This window comes from Anopheles marshallii, chromosome 2 (assembly GCF_943734725.1).
Source record: "Anopheles marshallii chromosome 2, idAnoMarsDA_429_01, whole genome shotgun sequence".
Taxonomy (NCBI): Eukaryota; Metazoa; Arthropoda; class Insecta; order Diptera; family Culicidae; genus Anopheles; species Anopheles marshallii.
Window position 1 is genome coordinate 78833381 of NC_071326.1, and position 20816 is coordinate 78854196.

Below are 20816 nucleotides of genomic sequence, written 5' to 3' on the forward strand. Positions count from 1 at the left end.
TTTGCCAAACTCTCCAGCTCGCAAAGCTCCCGAATAAAAGGGGGACAAGCTGCTGTGCGGACGACGAAAAGCCGCAAAAGCTCCGTTAGCTTTCGGCATTAAATTTATTAAATGCGATGATTTATGAATCCCGGAAAACATGCTTGGAGTGGCAGGAAGAGCGGGCGCGAGAGTGAATGTTTCGGGGAAGGGTGGGGAATTTCGATAGCGGTTAGGGCACGATCAGGAAGCCGTGTTCGGTAGGAAAAGATCAAAGGTATTTTTGTTTGTTTCTTCTTGCTTCATTTTGTTTGGATGGGAAGGATGGGAAGATTGTTGTACGTTTTTGTGTCTATTTTCTCCCAATTTCGAAATTAAACGTGCATTCACTTTGGCGCACGAGGGACACACACAACACTGGCTGGAGAGAACAACCCGAACTGTCTTGTCGCCATGTTTTATCGAGTGGATGCGATCACTCGTCCGATCGGGTGTGTGTGATTTTAGTAGGTAGGAAAAACATCCGTTTTGCCACCGTGTTTGGGGAGGGATGAGAAAATATGAGAATTTTAATGAGCGATCGGCGGTGAATAAAACCCATCCCTTCCGTCCCGACGTTCTTCCCCCATCGATCGTTTAGTATGGGAAGGTAGCGCCTTCGATAAACTTTTTTTTCCATAAGTTTGTTTGTTCCAATCTGCACTGTTCCAGTTGTTTGGAGGCTACAGGATTAATGATTAAGTGTTGAACCATAAATCCACCCGCCCGCTCTCACAGTATGGAGAGTTGTTTTTATTCATTTTCTCTGGCGAGGTGAGATGGTGGAAATAGATTCCGCAAAATGGTTCACCGTGGCATGGTGTGGGTTAGGTGATTTTGCCCACCCGAAAATGTCACTGGGTTGTAAATCGTGGCTTCTCTTGCCTAACCGAACATGCATCATACACAAGTGGACCCCACAATCCCGAAAAGAATGTTGATTTATCACTATCATAAGCGATTAGGAAGCGGTGGGTAGAAATTTTTAGGGAGATTAAACACAATCAAACGAAGGAAGAAAACCGAAATTATTTACAAAAAAATGAAAAAGCATACATTTTTGCACGCGATCTCTCATCGTAAAGGGTTACACGTGATGGGGCGGAAGAATTAATGAAAATTATTGAGAGAGAAAAAAAATCGGAAAAAGCCTCCCGGTGGCAAAGGAAAACCCATTAATGAACTAGAGCACGCATAAAATATTCGCTTAGTGATGCAAATCTTCCTCGCCTGTGTGCGGATTAAAGTCACTGGTGGAGATTTTTGGGTTTTTTTTTGGTTGAACGTCCGATCGATCGATTGCGGGCGCCCCCGAGGCTTAGGCTAATGAGTGATCGTCGTCGGGTGGGAGAAAGTCCAAATGCTGAAGCGATGTATCCGTCGATCGTAATGTCGCCCCATTTTTTTCCCCTCCGAGCGACGGTGAAGATCCCGTTCCGTTTCGGCAGCAAGTGCGTCGCGAAACTGGTGTGGAATATTTTTGTGCTTTTCGTTGGTCATTTCCCAAGCGCGATCGTTTGAATCAAATTTGGATATCGAAAGAATTTTACTTTTGTTTATTTTTATTTCATTTTGCCCGGCTTTTTTTTTACTCATCGTCCAATCTTTTTTCCCGAATCTTCCGCATAAAGACAGACGAACGCGAACAGGTGAGCTCTTGGTGGGTCGGTAACGGTTGTTGTTCGTTTTAAAATGAATGGATTTTGCTAAATTTCTGCTTAGTCTGCACCTTCCATCATCATCATCGTCATCGCCATCATCAATACGATGCTAATAACCTGTGTTTTTCCTTCTTTTGGGCCATTCTTCGATCAACTTCCGTACAGCGGTACGCACCGAACTAATGATGTGGCATTGTGACGATGGCGGAGAATTTCTTCTTGCACCCGAAACTGTAACCACCATCGTCGAAATACTCGCAACGCAATCCATCTTACCCGCTTGGTGGAACGATTTTGTAAATGCTTCCTGGAGCGCTGTTTTCCTCGTGATCCTCCCGTGAACCGGCAAAGGGACACCAAGCCCAAAAAAGGGGAAGATAAATTAATTACCTTTTCCGTCAGCGAGGGACTCGGGGTGTGTTTTGGGGCTGGTGGGTTGATCGTTTCGCGAAATGTTTACTGTGGATGAAGCTCATTTGTGGTAAGCTCATCGCTCATGGGAAGCGTAAAATATGCACAATTAATCCGTTACCCGAAAACCGCGTCGACCCAGCGGGCCGTGGAGCCGCACACGATCAGTAGGCAGGCTTTGATGGAACTCTCCCAAGGAAGAACCGCCGGCTAAATATGTGCAGCAAAGATGGGATCTGCTGACCTACAAAACAAGAACACACGAAACAGCTTAGAGAAGGTCTGGATGGAGTTTGGTTCTTTTGCTACTCGGGGAGGATTTTTTGTTTTTGTTTTTTGGCTATCGGTAGACCCCTCCGGAACGATGAAGATCAAATTTATAGTTTATTTCGAAACCATTACGTAATTTATGAGCATCGCGGGGGTGGTCTTGGAACATTGGACGCCGGGCAGCAATCTCACACACTCACACACTGTGTCCACTCCAGTCAAGTGCTCCACCGGGAGATGCACCAACGGGGCCCTACGCGATACCGTCGTGCAACAACAAAGTGGTAGGATTTACTAGAGCGCTCGCTAGAAATTGGTTGTGTGTATGTATGGAGGTTGACTACGAGTTCATTTAGCGCTCCTACAATTCTGTTCACAATAATAGCGGTGCGTGATTTTACAGCTTAAAATCATTGAAAAGTTTATTGTACAACATATTTAATATTACAAATGTATGGAATAAATTACTTTTTTGCTTTGGATCTTCTATTGCGATTTGGTTACTTTTGACACTCTAAATAAATTTATAACAGAAGTTAGTTACAAGTTCACTATGTTTAAATGGACATAATCGATGTGGAATACTTTAGTTTTAGATACCGCAGAACTGAGCCTGGATGCTGGAGATCCGAACTTATACCCGCATACATTTCAAATAACAGCAATAACTCGTAGCTGCACAGATTTTCACGGCTTTTTTAAGATATTTGAGAATGACCTCTGAAAACAGCTTTGTGGATCTATCTATGGATAATTTGTTCTCAATTCTTTTTACGACAAGTGTCGTCAAATTTTGAATTTCGTTTAACAACTGATTTCTCAAGTTATTATGAAAGCTTATACTAGATTAAGTGATCTTCTAACGTATTGACGACATCTTTTGTGAACTTATTTCCAATCAAAATAATTGTGAGGTCGCTAGTCTTCAAATAATTATCTTCTTTCTTGCCTTGCCGGCTGCGTCAGATTCATGTCCGAGAAGTTTGAAAGTTCCTGGAAAACCCTCTTGAGATCTTCCACAATTTAGATTAACATCTAATAATGCACTTGTCCTGGAAACTTTTAGAATGATCATCTTTCGTGGCAATATGTCGTGGAGTATTTTCATTGCAAGAAGGTGGCTGGATGAGAAGATCCAGAAACTTCATAATAATAACGCATGAGATCAATACAGCTTAGAACTTTGGGCAATGAAACAAATATTAGTTGAGAGGCATAACTAATTCTAGTGAGAACAGCTCTAGCTTAAGCTCATCTAATCAAAATTAGGCGATAAAAATCTGTTTTTTGTACGTTTTTATAAGAAAGAAATGTAATTTTTGATGGCTCGAACTATAGCATATCAAAAAAACCTTTGAAAAAGCTGATAATATTCACGTTAGACGGCTTGGGAACTGCTACTTTATTGAACACAATTGTATCTCGTTCGAGCGGGGGGTTTATTTTTTCGATAGTTGTGATAGTCTGTACACGGAAGAACCGCACGTAGTGTAGCACACCGTCAGAAACCGTAGGGAAACACTTATAGCCGGCACCCGAATTTAATTCGTCTCATCTGTTTTCCGCTTCCACTGCGGTGGGGCGCTAGTACCGATAAAGAAAATCCCTTTTTTCGCAACAGCCAAAAGAAATAAACCCATCGAAACCACACACAAATAGATAGCTGGCTTCTATTTTGGAGCTGTACGACGCCAGTCTCTTCCAGTGGCGAGGATTTATTTGTATATTGTATGCATTCTCTCTCTTTCTCTCTCGTTTGTTTACCTCGAAACAGCTCGTTATTTGCAGAGAGTATGCTTAATGGTGTCTAGTGGGAGCACAAGGAAAGATCGGAAAGAAAGGTTAAATATTTTCACCCGGAATAAATAATCGTTCTGGTTTATCCCGAAACCCGAACGCTGGGGGTCATAAATTAGCTGCGGCTTTTTGGAGGAATAAACTCTTCTATTAGTGTTTTGTCGGGTGCACAAAATATAGTTAGGTGGAGATTTATCGGTTCTCTGCCAACTTCATATTCAAGATCACTTAGAGAGACTGTTTTTTTTGTTGCTTTGCTTGAGAGCTTTTCTTAAGTCAAAATGAGAACTGCGTTTTGTCACAAACACATGAGTTTATTGTGGCAAAACCAAGAACAGCTTGTTTTTTATCCCTTCTGTATAAACATTTCTTCTTGCAGATATTGATACCGGTATCATGTTCCTACCATTCTAGTGGCAGTGAAGCCAGAAGGATCTTATCCTTCCGTACAACCAAACAAATATGCTCGCATTATCAAAGGCACATTCGCCTACTGCGATTATTTGTCTTTGCCTTCGGTGACCCTTTTTTTTGTTGTTGCCTTGGTCACCCTTGTTTGCTCTGTCCACAGCCGGATTTGACCAGATTTCGGAGCAATTTCCCAACAAAGCCTTTCCGATTATTGGTGGGGAAGGCGGGAAAAAATGCTCCAAAATCCAAATACTCGGACATAAACACACGACGGGAAATAAAATACGAAAATCAGCCACGCTGACCAAAATTGACCGAACGATTTATGGTACCCGTCCCTTCCGGTTTTATCGGTTTCAGTTGCCCAGTCACCCAATTCACCGTATCGTCTTGTGGTCCATTTCTTGAGAAAAACGAAACGAGTGCATCAGATTGGAAAAGTGGAATCGAGCGTACGAAAAATTGTCACCCACTGGAAAAAAAACACGCAGGGAACCACACGTTCGGTGGGGGAAAATCTAATGGGGAGCAAGACAAATGGCCAACAAGCAAAAAGAAAAGAACACCCTCTCACGGTTCTTTAACGATGCTGCTTTTTGGGGTCGGCTGTTTGGCCATATCGACAGTTTGCTCGTGGGTTGGAAATGATTTTTCTTTTCGACTCGTTGCGTGTGGGTATTTTTTTTTTTTTCACTGTACCTTATCGTACCACGTCGAGCACACATATACACATACCTCCACTTGACTGGCTCGATTTGATTACGAGCAGGGCTATTTATCTTAACAATGTTCCGATTTCTTTCGATCACACTGCGTGCTGACCCCCTGCTATGGTGCCACCGTTTAATCGGATCTTTTTTACTCGCAGGATCATTGGTTCTTCGGCAAGTTGGAGGTGTCGGTAGCCAAAAAGGTCACCCAAACACCTTTTGCGGTATTGCTTTGGTATTAAGGAAGTGCCATGCAGAAGGCGGAGCGCCAGGTTATCCGATTGGGTACCGGTAAGAAAATGCCTCCGGAGCACTTTATTTTATGGGTCGGTAGCGAAAATAAATAAGGCTAATGTAATCGAGCGAAAGTGTCACCTTCGATTTGGGCACGCTTCGAGTGTTGATACACTTAATGAAGGTTGATTTTTCTATTTGCTGATACGGACGGTTTGTTGGCCGTTTATTTCTCCCCAAATGCTGGAGCGCATCGACTGCGGTATGGGCCACGTTTGGGAATTTTAAAAACGTGTGAATAACGTTGAACGATAGAAACGGAACTCAAACGGTTGTATTTATGGAACCAATTTTATTACGAATGTTGTTTTTGATAACATTTTTTCTATTTTGAATTTAATTCAATTTTCTCTTGATTTTGTACAGTGTAAAACATAAATAAATGTTAATTAAATATTTATTCTGTTTTAATAATAAGTTATGTAAATGTGTGTTTGTTCTTTATCAATCCCGTCCACGCATTCATCAGTGCCTCACGGCGCAATTTATTGTATTTTTAATCTAATTTCATCAAAAAATGTTTGTAAAAAAATCAAGTGGTCATGTGTGATAATAACAACAAGTACAGGAATATGACAAGGGTGGAGAAAAATTATCTCATACGCGTCATGAATCAATGTGGGAAATACTCAATAGAATGAAAAAAATTACCAATATATGAGTACTATCAAATATATACTAAATAAATATATTTTTTGTTCATTTAGACTTAGTTCTGTAGTGCTACCCTTTTGCGGCTTTTAAATTTAAACTTTTTTATCTGTTCTGTACAAAATTAAAATGTGCCTACTGCTATGTAACGCACTGTAGCGAACCTGTCAAATGGAGCATTATTTACCTAACTCATTGTTAACCTACACACGATGCATCTGGCGCACAATTACCGTATCGGTGTTTTAATTTATTTGTTTAATTTATTTCACACACAGCATCACGCACACGCACCTTCGACGCCTCTTCTCGCCACTCGGCGTTCTATATTCACCACCCGGGTGCTTTGCAGATGTTGCGCATAATTGCGAACCACCGGCCAGATGCAGATTTTCGACCAAACAAAACTCTTCCGGGAGAAACAAAAGCACCGACTAACACACCCAAATGAGGCTATAAATGTGCAAATTGCCCAACACCGTGGGACACATGTTTGCCGGCACGGTGGTACACACACGCTCGCCCCAAATGGGACCTATTTTCGAAATCAATTTGTATGATTGAAAACTAAAAATATGCCAAATTCAATTTGCACCCTTCGGTCCGCTTCGGCACCACCGTGCCCCACCTCTGCGAGGGAAGAATTATGTGGAACATAAACTTTTGCGTTCAGGTATCTTCGAAGTGAACTGGGACACAAAACCGGGCAAAAGGTGTTTTTAGCGTTACCTTATCACCAAGCCCCACCGACTTCTCGCCACCTTCCCACCCCCTCATCCGCGTAACGGTTCTGCTGTTCGACATCATAATTCTATTGCTTATTTCGGTGTTTTTTTTCCCCTTCAACGGAGCATTTCTTTTCCACAAAGAGACGCGCTTGTGGTGTGTTTCGTTTCTACCTCATTTCACACTGTTGCCCCGGCTGTTGTGTGTGCCAATACTTTGCACTAATCCGATCGGAGAGAGCATGATAAATCGTTTTATTATGCAACGAAAGAAGATTTGAGGATGAGGTTTGCTTTGGTTTCTTTATTTTTCGACGGCTAAGGGCGTAACAACACTTTGGGGTTTGGAAACACCACAGCACCCTTGGGAAGACATTTGACGTCACACAGATACACAGACGCAACAGAAACACATCGCACACCTTGGGCTTAATTTTGCCGGTCGGTAGTAGCAGTGGCTAAACGTCTTCCCAATTGGGTCATAACGAGCGTGTGCGTTTTAATACGCTGAGATGGCGGTTTGGAGTTGTTGTTTTTCTTTTTTCGTTCATCAACCCCCGAGTGGAACAGAAATTATCTTTTCGGAGCTTATTTCGTTGTATTTTGGGGGCGTATAACAAGACAGAGAGAGAGGAGGGCGTTTTTTTTTGTTGGGTTTCGCTTCATATTATCCGACACTTTCTCCAATGGATTTTTTCCACATCAACCCCCGCCAGAGATGGGGAAGGGGAAAGATAGTGGATGGGAACAGCAGGAGAAGGAGGAGAGTGTCCACTGATAAACACCGTGAGTTATGTGTCGCACTAAATACGTGTGCGAGCCGCAGTTATATGTACGCGTGAGGCGGGCTTCAATTTTCGGGGGCTCATCACGAAAACTGATCGCTTTCATCCACGAATGACCCCCTTTTGGCTTTGTGCTGGCGGGTGTCAGCGGTGTGCTGATTAAAGTGCAGTTCGTGCCAGGAAGCGAGCGAACTGTGAAAACACGATACTCCCCGTTAAATCGTGCCGTGGAACAAGCCGAAAACAAGGGAGACTTGAACGGAAAGAACACAACGCACAAGCAAGCGACGAACCTGATCTTTAGTATGAAATTTCGTTGAATTTCTTTTACTGACCGAAGGTCTTGTTCTGAAACCGAGAGGTCAAAGGGAGCAATTGAACAGGATGAGAATAAGTGCATGGGTGTGTGCGTGCGTGTGAGTGACAGCGGAAGCATCATTAAGCCGAAGGAGACGCGTAATTTCGTGTATTAAAAAGCGCTTAAGCGCATCGCGAGAGCATCCTGAAAGGGATTTCAAAAAGTCAAGCCGATTTTCCCCTCGAGCGCTTTTGGGTCCTGTGGCGGGGTGTGATCCTTGCTTTGATCTTGGCCCCCATTTGGTGGCTCTATTTGTCAAAATTGGACTTGAGTTGCTGGTTGAAGGGAATGATTTATAGCACACGAAAATGGTACTGAGAAGCGAACGAAACTTGAAGCGTTCGTTGTGTGTTTTTTTTTTGTACTTTAATAAATGTGTAACTGAAACACTTAATGCTCGCTTAGTTAAATCGTGTTAGCTTTTTGGTGCTTCCTTTAAAAAAAAAAAAGCCCTCAAAAGAAGCGATTCCATGGTACGAAATTATGCTTCCGGCAGTGACGATTAAGGTGACGGTTCTCATCGTTTTGGAGGTGACTTTTTCGTGTGCACGCTATCAGGCCGAAAAAGGACCCTTTTGCCGACCGAGACACCTAATGCGCTGAACTTTGCTTTGAACTGGCCCGAATGGTGGTCTGCCCGATGCTGCTGCCCGGGGAAGCATCAGCAGGTGATAAATACTTCACGGGCATGCTAGTGCGGGAAATTATCTGCAATTATCCTCACATGCAAGAACAACGCAAGAGCAGGAGCCAAGAAGCTAAGGAGGGTAATAAATAAAGGGATCGGGGGAGAGCAGCTGAGTGCAATTTGCGGTGGACCGAATCCAAAAAAAAGCAAGCAGAGTCCTAGTTTTCACCTACAAATTGAATATCGGACAGCTACACTCCGGTGCAGTGCGTAAAGCGGGGTTTCGGGCGAAAAGTGCAATGCACCATGCACCGATGAAAGTGCAACGACAGGCAGCAATTGCATCGACACGATCGTGAGCATTTGTGTGATGGCTGTCCGATGGGTGCAGGAGATAGGAAGGGTGGATTGCGGGCGGGAGGGAGGAGTGACGGGACAATATTTCATGTGCGCACCTTCGAAGCTTGCAGGTTGGGCATCCCTTTCGCCGGCCGAATCGTTGATGCCCTTAGTTACGCTCTCATTATGCAAAATCTTTTAACAGCATCACGATCGACAGGTTTTTACATTTTTCGCCATCGAAGCGCCTTTTCTTTCTGCTGCTGTAAGAGGTTTCGCGCCCGGTACGTTCTTTGCTTCCCTTCGCTTGCCGCTCGGTCCATTCGCCTGCTGCATGGCGTCCGGGGGTTTCCTTTTGCTTGCAAAAAGCTGCGGGGCGATTTCGTGCCCAACGAGCTGAGGAGCCCAATTGCAGTGTGCTCCGCAATAGCACCGCAAGCCAAAACGGTGATGGATCTGACCGGCTCACTTCTTGCCCGGTAGTGTGTCGTTTGTGCAGTCTCCGGCAGAACACGAATATCGACGGGATCCGATGGATGGATGGATCGTTAAGAACCGGTTGCAATGTCGGGGGCCATGTTTCTGCCTGTTTTTCGCCCTCCCCCCCCCCCCCTCCCTCCCCCTCATTCTCATGTCGGTGTGCCTGTCTCGTTATCCGACGGCGAGAATCTCTCACCCAAGTCCGTTCCGTTCGGACGTGTTTGTGCTGTGTTCGTGTTTTTTCATAATTTTTGCGCTCCTGTAATTATTTTTATTGATTGCATTCCATGCTTTGCTCGCTTTCTTCGGCTGTTTGGCGCGGTGTCGTCTTCCCGTGGGCCGATTGATGGGCTGATGGTGGAGTGGTAAGAACGCGCGAAGCTGTTAAAGTAATTTGCATAGGAAAGCTATTTGTCAAATTTGAAGATGGTTTTTTGCTTGCTGGGTTGCTGCGAATAGTGAAGCGGGCGCTTATCGCTGTTTCCGGGGTTTGCGTGAAAGCTTGTCTATTTGCGCCCTACGAACGGGGGAATTTAGGCGAGCCACACCCGGACGCCGACGTAATTTTTTTGTGATGAAAGGTGAAGATACATCAATTGGTAGATAGAAGAAAAAACACTTTATGAATGAAGACGATAAAGAAAGTTTTTTTTTCAAGGTGTGTTCGAAGAAATGTTTTGATTATGGTAATAGTTACGATGTAAAACCGCATAATGTAAGTACTGAGCTGGTATGTTTTTGGGACATAATTATCCAAGTTTAATCAAAAACTTCAGAGAACGTGAGTTTCGAGAAAAAAGCTCAAATTAAATATATTGTCTTAAGTTTCCTGACTATTTTTCCCAATAAATAGCCATTCCAACGGAATAAACGAATCGAATTACAGTTATTAGCATAAATATACAGACTTATGTTCACAATTTTTTTTCATAGGTTCATAAAACAGTTTATACTTTTTAGTTTAAATAACTTTATTATACGGAGTGTATTTTTTGTTTTGGTTTTATCGAATTTATACGTCTTAGCCTATTTTTTTACCCATACCTTCATATTACATCTGGGCCGACACACATTTATGTCTGCGCTTTAAAAAAAAAAACAATCCCTACAGAAACATTGAAGCATTACGCCCAGTATAATGACGGCATGAAAACTAACCCACTACGGCCACACTATCCCCTACAGTAGACACGGAGCTCATGTCACGCGAAAGAAATTAAACTTTCGGTGACACCGCACGATCGGCGCATCATCTTTCAGCGGTGGATGCGTGCGATGCCCATTACCCAATGCGCCGGTGTCACTCCCTACCGTCACGATTCACGAGGTCAACGGTGCTATTGAACCAAACACGACAAGGAAACGACAGGTTGACGATGGTTTGACTGTTTCGCGTTGCTTGCCGTCCTCTTTCATCTCCCCTTCTGTTTTTGCTCATTTAATTTCCAAGAGCTACGGAACCACCGGCCACCAGGCAGGAAGGTGGCAGTGCGTAAGTGTGTTTCGTCGCGTTCGTTCCTGCTTGAAGGAAGTGAATGGAGAAAAATAAGAGAACTTTGCTTTAAATACTGCGTCGTGAAGAATGTGCACAAAATTTTATGTTAATTTTTTCCGAGGCCGACTTTTCACCTTCCCTGCCCGTCATGACATCGGGGTGGGTGGTGACACCGGATGCGGGGGTGGGTGGTATGTTTGAGATGTATTCCCTTGTTCCCTTCGGTGTGGCGCTAAGGTGTTTTGTTTTAAATACTTTACCAATTTTTTTCCTTGCTCATGGGCCGTTGTTTTACTTATTTTTTTCTCTCCCCATGGTGTAAATTTGCCATAAGGTGAAGCAGATGCTTCATGCATTTTTATTACACACCAAGCAAAGAGGATAAAGACACCCGAAAAGGCAAGAAGGAAGAACGTTTGCAACAAAAAAAAAAAAATACGACAGGCAAATGTAAAACGGTTTGGCCTACACATGGTGGTGTAAAAAGGAGGACTGGTCGGTGGGAAAAAAGGAAGTTTCAGGCTGCCCCAAGTCAAGCCCGAAGTCGAAGGTTCTAAGCCGGCTTTTAGCCTCGGTTCGGTGTTTTATTATTCATCACTGCGGGTTACGCAAACTGTGGCTTACTCGTGCCACACTGTCTTATGGTGAGGCGGATTTCGCGCATGGAAAGCGACCCAGTCGGCAACACTGGCTTCCGACTGACGGGCTATATTGTTTAGAGCGATGGGGTTCCCCCCACCCCCATCCTTGCAGGCTTGTTATATTGTTCGCTTCATTCTTGATGTATGCTGTGTGGAAAATTATCTCCATTTTACTGTTGCTTTTGCGCTGTCTCATTCTGGATAATGTGGCTGGGGTAGCAGCAGGACAGCGGATTCTGGGACACAGCGCAAGTGATGGAAATGATGCGGAAAATATTCCGCATGTTACACTGACACGGTGGAAGGAATAATTTCCACAAAGCCGTTTACTGTTGCGGATGTGCGCGGGTTACGGGGAAAAAAGTCAAATGAAATAAGCGAAAAACGGTGAACGGAAACCATTTTACACGTCAAAAATCAGTTAAACATGTGTTTGCAATTGGAACAAATCATGATCATGGAGTGGGTTTTATTTTAGAATATACAATACTACCTAATGCACAGAAGGTTAGTAAACAGAAGTAGCTTAAAGCCTCAAAATCTACGAAGAATAGATGATTATTGAAAGTAAAATAAAATGTACTAACACTAAATTTAGTGTTAAAATTTAGTGTCTTAAATCAATCCTTTGAAAAGAGTCATTCATAAAAATCTAAAATATGAATCCTCAGAGCAGTAGCAAATCTAGCCCCTTGGGTGTCGACTTTTTGGTACTTTTGTCAACTGATATCAACTGATTGCCTCAGGGTCCGAGCATTATTTGATTTGGAATCATAATTTAAAATTAGTAATATCTAGAACTTGTAAAATGAAACGTGATGCGACAATATAATCCAATATAATTTTCATTTTTTGTCTAGAGGACCTCGCAATTTTGATTTATTATACAATAATAATACGTGGAAGAGCCTTGTGCAGCTGGAAATCATCAGTCTTGATTATAGATTATTATTTATGTATTTAAATAAATCGGAAGCCGTGATGGATTAATGGCATAAGTTCCTCGGGGATAACCAGAAAATTTCTTGATATCCAAAAGCGATATATGTCGTACTTATTGCTTACATTTTTTGTGCTTTCGACCGATGCTTCCATTATTTAATATTATTGTAATTCTTCTCAACGCTAGACGTCACAATAAATAAATTTTTTAAATAAAATTTTGCTGACATTAACGTTTAAAACTTGATGAATATGTACTTCTTACTACATTATAATTGTAACTCATTGCAAGTTATTGGAGATTTATCTCGTACTGTGATGCAATTATTATACCTTTGTCAACAAACTGACTCTAACTTCTTTCCTAAATGGCGAAATCAAAAGATAAAACAGCATCTCCAGTACTGCCTACGCGGTGTTCGAAGCAAGCAGTAACAAGTTGAAGTGAAACAAAGAGGAATTGTCCACTAGAAACGGACAAAACGGACGGCTGAATTTGATGCCTTTCGGTCGATGTCACCGATGACCCGCACGGGACACTGACGCGATTGCCGAGATTATCAAAATAGGTTGAAACGCTGGAGAGAACACGACGAAAGCGAAGAGCGCGTGCTGGGTCATTAAAGTTAACCTAAAACGCGTCAGCAGTCGCCAAGTTAGTTTAGGAGAGCTTTGAAGATATGTGTGGATGTTTGTTTTTTTCTTTCTGCTGATCATCATCGCATACCGCATCGTGTACGGACAGTTGCTTGTTGTGGTTAATGAAATGTGATAAAATTGATTCGAAGTCAGTTGCCGCGACAACCGCACTTTGACACGCGCTCCTATCTTTTGAGATGCTAAGGAAAGAAAAAGGAAAAATTACAAAAAATGTTGTATGTTTTGCAGGGCGAGGTACTTCTCACAATTATGCATGAAGGTACTGTGGACCCAAGTCCGTTTGGGTTAATATTTTCCTATGCAACTTCAAAGCCTACTCACCCGGAACAACGCGGCATAAAATAGACCACCGGTTGACCGGGCGTCTGACGGGCGCGCACACACACTCGGCAGGAGGGCCCAAATGACCCGTGGACAGGCGTCAGCCCATCCAGAAACAACGAGCTGTTCGATTGTTTGTTATTGCTTAATTCGTTTCTCTGCTCGTTAATGGGTATTTGAATCAATTTTATAGATTTCCCATTGTTTCGATCGCGCCGTGTCCTCCATTTGAGGTTCGTGCGCAAACGGCACACTCGCATGGAAACCAAAGGCCACATTATTAATTCCCGATCGATGTGAGACCCCATCGTTCGGTGCCGTGTGTTTATGTTGCCCTTCAGCTCAAGTTTATGCTTCTTTATGCTTCATTAAACGCACCTCTAGTGCTAGTGAAAAGCTTTTGTTTGAATAGCGGCTCCTATGGTCTATTTGAATGTTTTTTTTTTAAATTTATCTTGTAACACGGAACATAATGTAGCCCAGTTAGCATACAGAGCGGCTGTGCTTTGTTTGAAAATTTCTTCATTTTTGCCTAGTTTTGTTTAGCTATGATGAGCATTTTAAAATTTTTTTGTGGGCTAAAATTATTTCTCTGTGTTCCTTGTTTTAGTTATATGCTTAATTGTTTACTTATTGCTAAATTTTAAATTTAACATCTTTTAGATGACTTCGTTTTCTTTTTTTAGGTGACAGTGAAGAGTAATTTTGTTTTTTCTTATTTTATCAAGTTTGTCGTTATATTAAGCTTTTTTACCTTGCTTTAATGCTTCGAATACAGTTTTTTCTTATTTCTATCATTCATTTTTGATTTAGTTTGATTTTTTCAGTTGTTAAAATAATTTTGTACTTAATTTCTTATTCCGTTCTTTCATTTTTCCTTTTGGTTTTTTTATGTTTTTTCGTCTTTTTTATGCATTTACTTGATTGTTTTAATTTTTGCCAAACAATATATTTAAAAATTGATTTGTTTCAAGATATGTTAAATATAATGCTTTTCTATTGTTTCACTTAGAAATTCAACCCACACAATCTAGATAAACAAACAAATTTTCATGTATAGAAGAATCATGAATTTTAGTCGCTTTAACTGAAACCTACAAACGTTATTGAGCGTCGTCATCTCTGCCGTCTCGCCCTAGAAAATCACCCTTCGCTAGACCACTTGGTAGAATTGTTTGGTAAATGTTGTGCGTGACGCTTAAAACCATCCCGGGCACACTTCGTGTTTCCGTGACGTCCGTTCGGGCGGAACGAAATAATCGAACGAAAAGAAATTCTAATTCGCGCTTTCCGTCTTTTCCCGATCGAGTGGCCGGTGGGGAGGCGGTTGGGGGGGCGCAAAACAAACCTTTCCAAGTGCTCATGAGCTCATTTTTTATGCCCTCTTTAGGTCGCGTATCGAACAGGAAATAGGGCGTCAGGGTTCGATGGATGGTGGCGTTTAGCCGTGTATGTTTGTGCCCGACGCGGGTGCGCGCGAGAATAATTGGCGTCGTGCGAAGCGGACTAAGCTGGAACGAAATGAGCTGGAGCTGGTTTGTGGGATGAGAGTTAGTTAGGGACTTCATTTTCGTGTTGGAAATGAGCATGAGCAACCGTTCGATCAGGTGTCGGAAGGGGATGGTGGAAAGGGGAGACAACATTAAGGGGACCTTGTTTCCTGTTTACAGCCAAAAAATGTGCAACGCTTCCAGTGTGTGTGTGTCAGTTCCCTGCCATATGTTATTAGGTGCACATTCCTGCGATTGAGGTGCATAGTTGTCCAAACTCTCGTTTTAAAGCAGCAACACATATTTTTTAATGATCTCCTTTCTCGTATGTTAGGAGGGTTGTTTTTGAGTGGCCTTTTTAAAATTTTATCGATAGTTAAAACCCCTATCAACAAGGCACTTTGCAGTTTTGTAAGCTCCGTTTGCTGTTGGTTGTGCCTGCACTCGTGGTGGATGTTCGTTGGGATCGTTAAGAACGCGAAACAAGGCCATAAAATCGTTCTACTTCGGCACCAATTGTGCCTCGCGGGGCAGCAAACGCACACGAGCTTGATGGTATCGGGACGGAAGAATCCCATCTCACCAATTTGTATCCGGGAGCATTAACAGTGCGCATTTGCTGCATGCAATTTGCCGCTATTTACTCATTTGTTTAATAACCTACCACCGAGAATCGTTAAAAATTATACAAAACGGATAACAAGGCAGGTTTCAACAAGTCGGCCAGTACGAAAGGCGATTGCGATGGTCACATTCGGAGCGAAGTTTAATTCTTACCAATTTGTGCAAATACCAACCATCAAAACGACACTTGCTGGCGAGAATATTAAGCAGCCGAGTGGACAAACCCGATCGGATGACGCACAGTTTCACCCGTCTGCGCGACAATAGTCCCGCTCCGAACGAGCGGCTGACCGCAATTTAAATTGCTTCATCAGTGCGCCGGAGGAAAGATGTGTCGGAGTCGAGGTGGATAAAAATGCCTAAATTCATGCAGTAAGAATCATGATTAATGGCGGCGTGAGTGTCGCCCCATTTGGCACTCTATCACACAAATTGACCAGTTGATAAAACATTCCGAGCTCATTTAACGGTACAATCTTTGAAAGCTCCTTAAAAACGTCCCATTCGTCGTTGGCTTTGAGCTGTCCTCTGTAAGGCATACCGCAAGCTATGATTCATGTCGCTTGCAGTATGTGGTAACTCAAGGTGGCTCTTCATTAGTAAATGCACTCACGTGGTAATGCACTGGTTCGAGGTAAATGAGAAAGTCGTCCCCCCTTGGGGGCAGACATGGTTCCAGCACGAAACAATGTATTTTTTCAACAAAATTAATAATGAACCCTTTTTGATGGTTAGCATGCGAAAGCAATACAACTAATCGGTGGGTTGATTCATACCAAAACGGAACTCCTACGCATTCCTGCTTTCTGTTGGGTTAATGCGTACAGTAAATCCAACATCAAGGAATGTATTTGCTTTTGGTGTGTTTAATTATTTGTTTGAATAAGTTCATTGCACTTGAAAAAATAATTACCTCAACAGCTCACCAAACCAAAGTTTGCCATTCGTTTAGCTCCTCAGCTGGTCGAAAGGATCAAGTGCATAACTTCTGGAGTAAGTGCAGAAACTAACTACCTGCTACTGACGTTTGACGATTGACGTAGGTTCACTGTACCAGTATGGCAAAGTTTTTTTTTCTCCCCGGTTTCCTTCAAAACCACCTGCCCCAAGTTGTGGAACTCCGCCGTGGGTTCTCCTCCAGACCGCCATTAGCATTACGTCAAATTATCCCGCAATGCTTCAAACGATGGCGATAACGACCATGACGAGTGGAGTTCGAAAAACCTGCGAGAAAAGGGGAAAAGCAAAATACCGTTTCACGCAAATGGTCAACGAGAGATAAGCGTGTTGCAGAAGCGAGAACATGTCCCTGGTCCCGCAGTTCCCCGCAAGGCATACAAGCTGCGGTGTGACATCGTACATTCTGGTTAAGCTTCTGGCTTGTTTCAAAAATAAAAAATCAAACGGTGTCTAAATTAGCAGCTGCACTCACACCCCGGAAGTTCCTGCGGACAACAAAAAAATGCCACCCGACGTTAAATAAAATTAAAAACCTATCGAGGAACTGAAGCTTACCTGGCTACCTTGCACATACTGTTCTTAATTTTGGCAAAACGTTCCAATTGGGAAAGCATTCCCGGAAGGGGTTATTGCTTGATAGATAAATTAGAATTAAAAGCGGTCCCACGTTCCCATAATCACTCAGGACCACGGAGAGACAGGGATATCTCTGGGGGGAGGAATTTAATCCCTACCGTGTGGAAACGGGTTGTCCTTGATGAGCCCCTTTTGGTCCAAACAGCCGAAACAATTCCGTAACCGATGATGCAATTGGCAATGATGAGGGTAATTTTATTCCTTTCTAGGGAAGTTCTGAAATCCACAAGCACCTCGAACACCCCACCAGGCTCGGGGAACATTTTGGGAAATGGAATTTATATTTGGATAGCACATTATCGCAGATTATGGGGTATTTGCTGAAATTCATTAGCAACACTTTGGCGCACGCACGACAACCAAGAAGATGGCACACATGTTTGCTGCTGCAAGTGTGTTGTGTTGTGTGTGTTTTTTTCTTCTTCTTTTGGCCCTATCAAGGCTATTTTTCACCCATATTGATTGAAGATGGTGCAAACCTGGACCCGAAAGGGTCGAGTGCCTTCCGAAAACTTGCTAGCCGTTCGGATCCGTTATGCCGTTTCGAGCGGTGCGTTTTCTCATCGCAACCAGACACAGAAGACACCTTGCTGCACGGTACCTTGGGCCACTCGTTTTGGCTCTGGCAACGGTAACAGCCTTACCCGCGTGCGATGGTCGTACTGGTAATTGGTTCAGAATTGTGCATCCGAATGGGTTGGAAAAACCGGTTGGGCCGAGCCGGCGTTGCTGCTGCGGTGGCACGGCTACCGTACAAGGAGAGAAAGATTGAAGACGACCCTGACAGACAGCGAGGAAGTGCTGGCAACCGGGGGTTGTGGGGGGCGGTGTAAAAAACCGGGTTTTCTCGATGATCTATGGTGGAGCTGTGAGCTGTTTGGTGGCTGTCTGCAGAAGGCGTCGAGATAGCAGCAACAGCAGCAGACAGGATGTCCAGGCTGTTTGCTGCTTCAGAAGCTCATGCACAACCGTGCATCAGCCCCCGATTGATACGACGCGCACTGTCACTTCTCATAAGTGTAAACAATCTCTCTTTCCTTTCCAGCCGAGTTGTTTGGACTGGCCGATGTCTCAGGGCGGCCGGGGACAGCCGCGAAGAGTCTTCTTCGATTATCGATTGAACACGGCTCGGTAAGCTGGTTGACCATTCCGGCTGTGGGGTTTTTTTGCCTGCGTCTGATCCAGTTTCGGCTTAAGCTTGGACGCTTTCAACAAACTAAGAAGATTATGCTTACCATGGGTGCTGCCGTACTGCAGGTACGCTTCCGACCGGCATTCCTACGGTGTACGTGATGTCCGAGGCTTGATTTACGACGACCCGTTATTTTGTTCTACCGTTTGCTGCCGGTTGGATGTCTATAATCGGATATTAGGCAGTCACATCTTCGCAGAATGGGATGTAAATTATGAGCATCTTTTGCTGTGTTTTAAATCTAAATCGACATGCTTGTGCAGCATCAACGTAAGGCCATTTTCGTTGGATATTTTTAGCTTCAACCTATGGCAAGCGCAAGCACAATTCAAGCTTGTCTTTCTCCAGCTTCAAATAAGCGAAATGGGTTTTTAATTAATTGACATTCCTTGTGGCAATTTGCGTGTTTCTAACTCCTGGGGAACAAAATCCCTCCTCCAGGAAGGCAAACAAATATCTAAAAATCTATCTCCGGACTAGATTCGGCTTTGTTTCCCTTTCAATGCTGCTTCCACCCAGCCAGTAGAGCTTTCTTCGTTCGCGTGCCCTTGCTAGTTGATTGATTCTATTTTTGGGAGCTTAAAATAAGACTCGCAACTGCCGAAAACCTGTCATTTGTGGCAAGGTTATGAAAATGGTGTGCCGTTTCGCCTAAATTCGGGCTTCCCCTTCGGGGATTGGGCATCAACATCTGGAGTAGTGCGGAATAGACTTCGGTTTTGTTCAAAGAAAAAAAAACGCGCTGATCCCGTGTTGCCCTATATTTCCATCACCCGGAGCAGGGTGGTAATTTGATTGGACTTTTTATTCGTCTGTGATTGTTTTTCCTGCATCGGAAGATAGTGTGCCACCGGGTGCTCTTTTCGCATATCACTCTCCAGCCCGGACCGTCCAGATGGATTGGCACTTTCACATTAGCTTCGGTAGCTGATTGGGGCGAAATGATGAATATTTCCACACCCTGGACTCATCAGCCCGAGCCAAGGTGCTCATTTGTTGCTTTAAGCCAAAAACCAAAGAAAGTCAGAATGACGGTGATGAGGGGGGCTTCTACTACTGTTTGGGCAAGAAGGCGTACCGTCGAACCATAGCTGTTTCGATCGCACGATCGGGCACTGTTCCCCACGATGCGATCCTATCGAATTTGACCCGTGCGGTGTGTGGTTATTGTCCCCGTGGCACACGATGACTCGCGGGTCCCCTACTCAATATCGGGCACGAGGCCACTCGTATGACGGAAGTCATTCACGAACGTTACAATTACCGGCTTTCAACGGCTTGCGTTATGCGGAGTGCAACTCAAACCGCGATAGCGCCGAAGAGACCTTGTTAGAGTGTGGTATCAACACCCGCGCACAACTCGAGCGTCCGAGGTCACCTCTGGAACCTCCGGAGCTCCGTAGCGCCGGAGAAAATTTAGACCACGCGAACGTGCACGTGATTATCGGGTTTTGACGGAAGAGGAATTTTGTGTTTTGTGTCCCACACTGCTTCCCACCGGAAGGGTAGGTAGTGCTCGACACAAGGTAGCGAAGAAGGAAAAAAAAAGGCACAGCATTCACCCCCAGGATTCCTCGAGAATTGGAGTATATGCACAATTCGCAAAGCAACCAATCCAGACCGGTGGAAAGGTGTGAGGATTATCGATTTTTCTTTCCCTGCGGTCAGTGACGAGGTGAACTTCGCGTCCTCCGGTGTCGGTGTTTTCTGCGATAGTTTATCCGCCTCTGGGGTTCAATGTTTCGACAGGTACGGTGCGCGCCCCTTCGGTATCGGAACCGCGCGTTGAGTGAGCCAGCTCACCCAAGCTTCGTACCCGATAATTTCAATAAATTAATTTAATTTGTATCGTATCGAATTTATCTCCCTAGGTTCTCCCGTGGATCTCGTTGGTTTGGGGATGGTACCGACAGCAACGTGTGCGCCAACCGGGTGAGTGTTCCATTTTGTTTGGTTAAATCGCTAGGATCAGTTCCTTTTCCTGTGCTGTGACGCTCGGTACGGGAAGGGAAAATGTACCTCATACACACGCGGTGATCTCATGGACATTCAGGGCCGGAAAATGTCCGTAACAAATTCGGACCGGTGCAGGTACCCATAATTTTACTTTCGCTCGATTAGATTGCGATAGGGTCGGCACTCTGGCAGTCTGGAACGCACGGCAAACCCGACGGCGACTGCCGGTCAGCGTATATTTGCGATGAAGTGATGCTGCGGTTCAGTTCACTTTCACTTCTTACGTGCAATAAAGCTAACAGGGTGTCTTTTATAGTGTTACGCATCAGTCGCATCGGATTGCAAAGCTTTAAAGAGCATT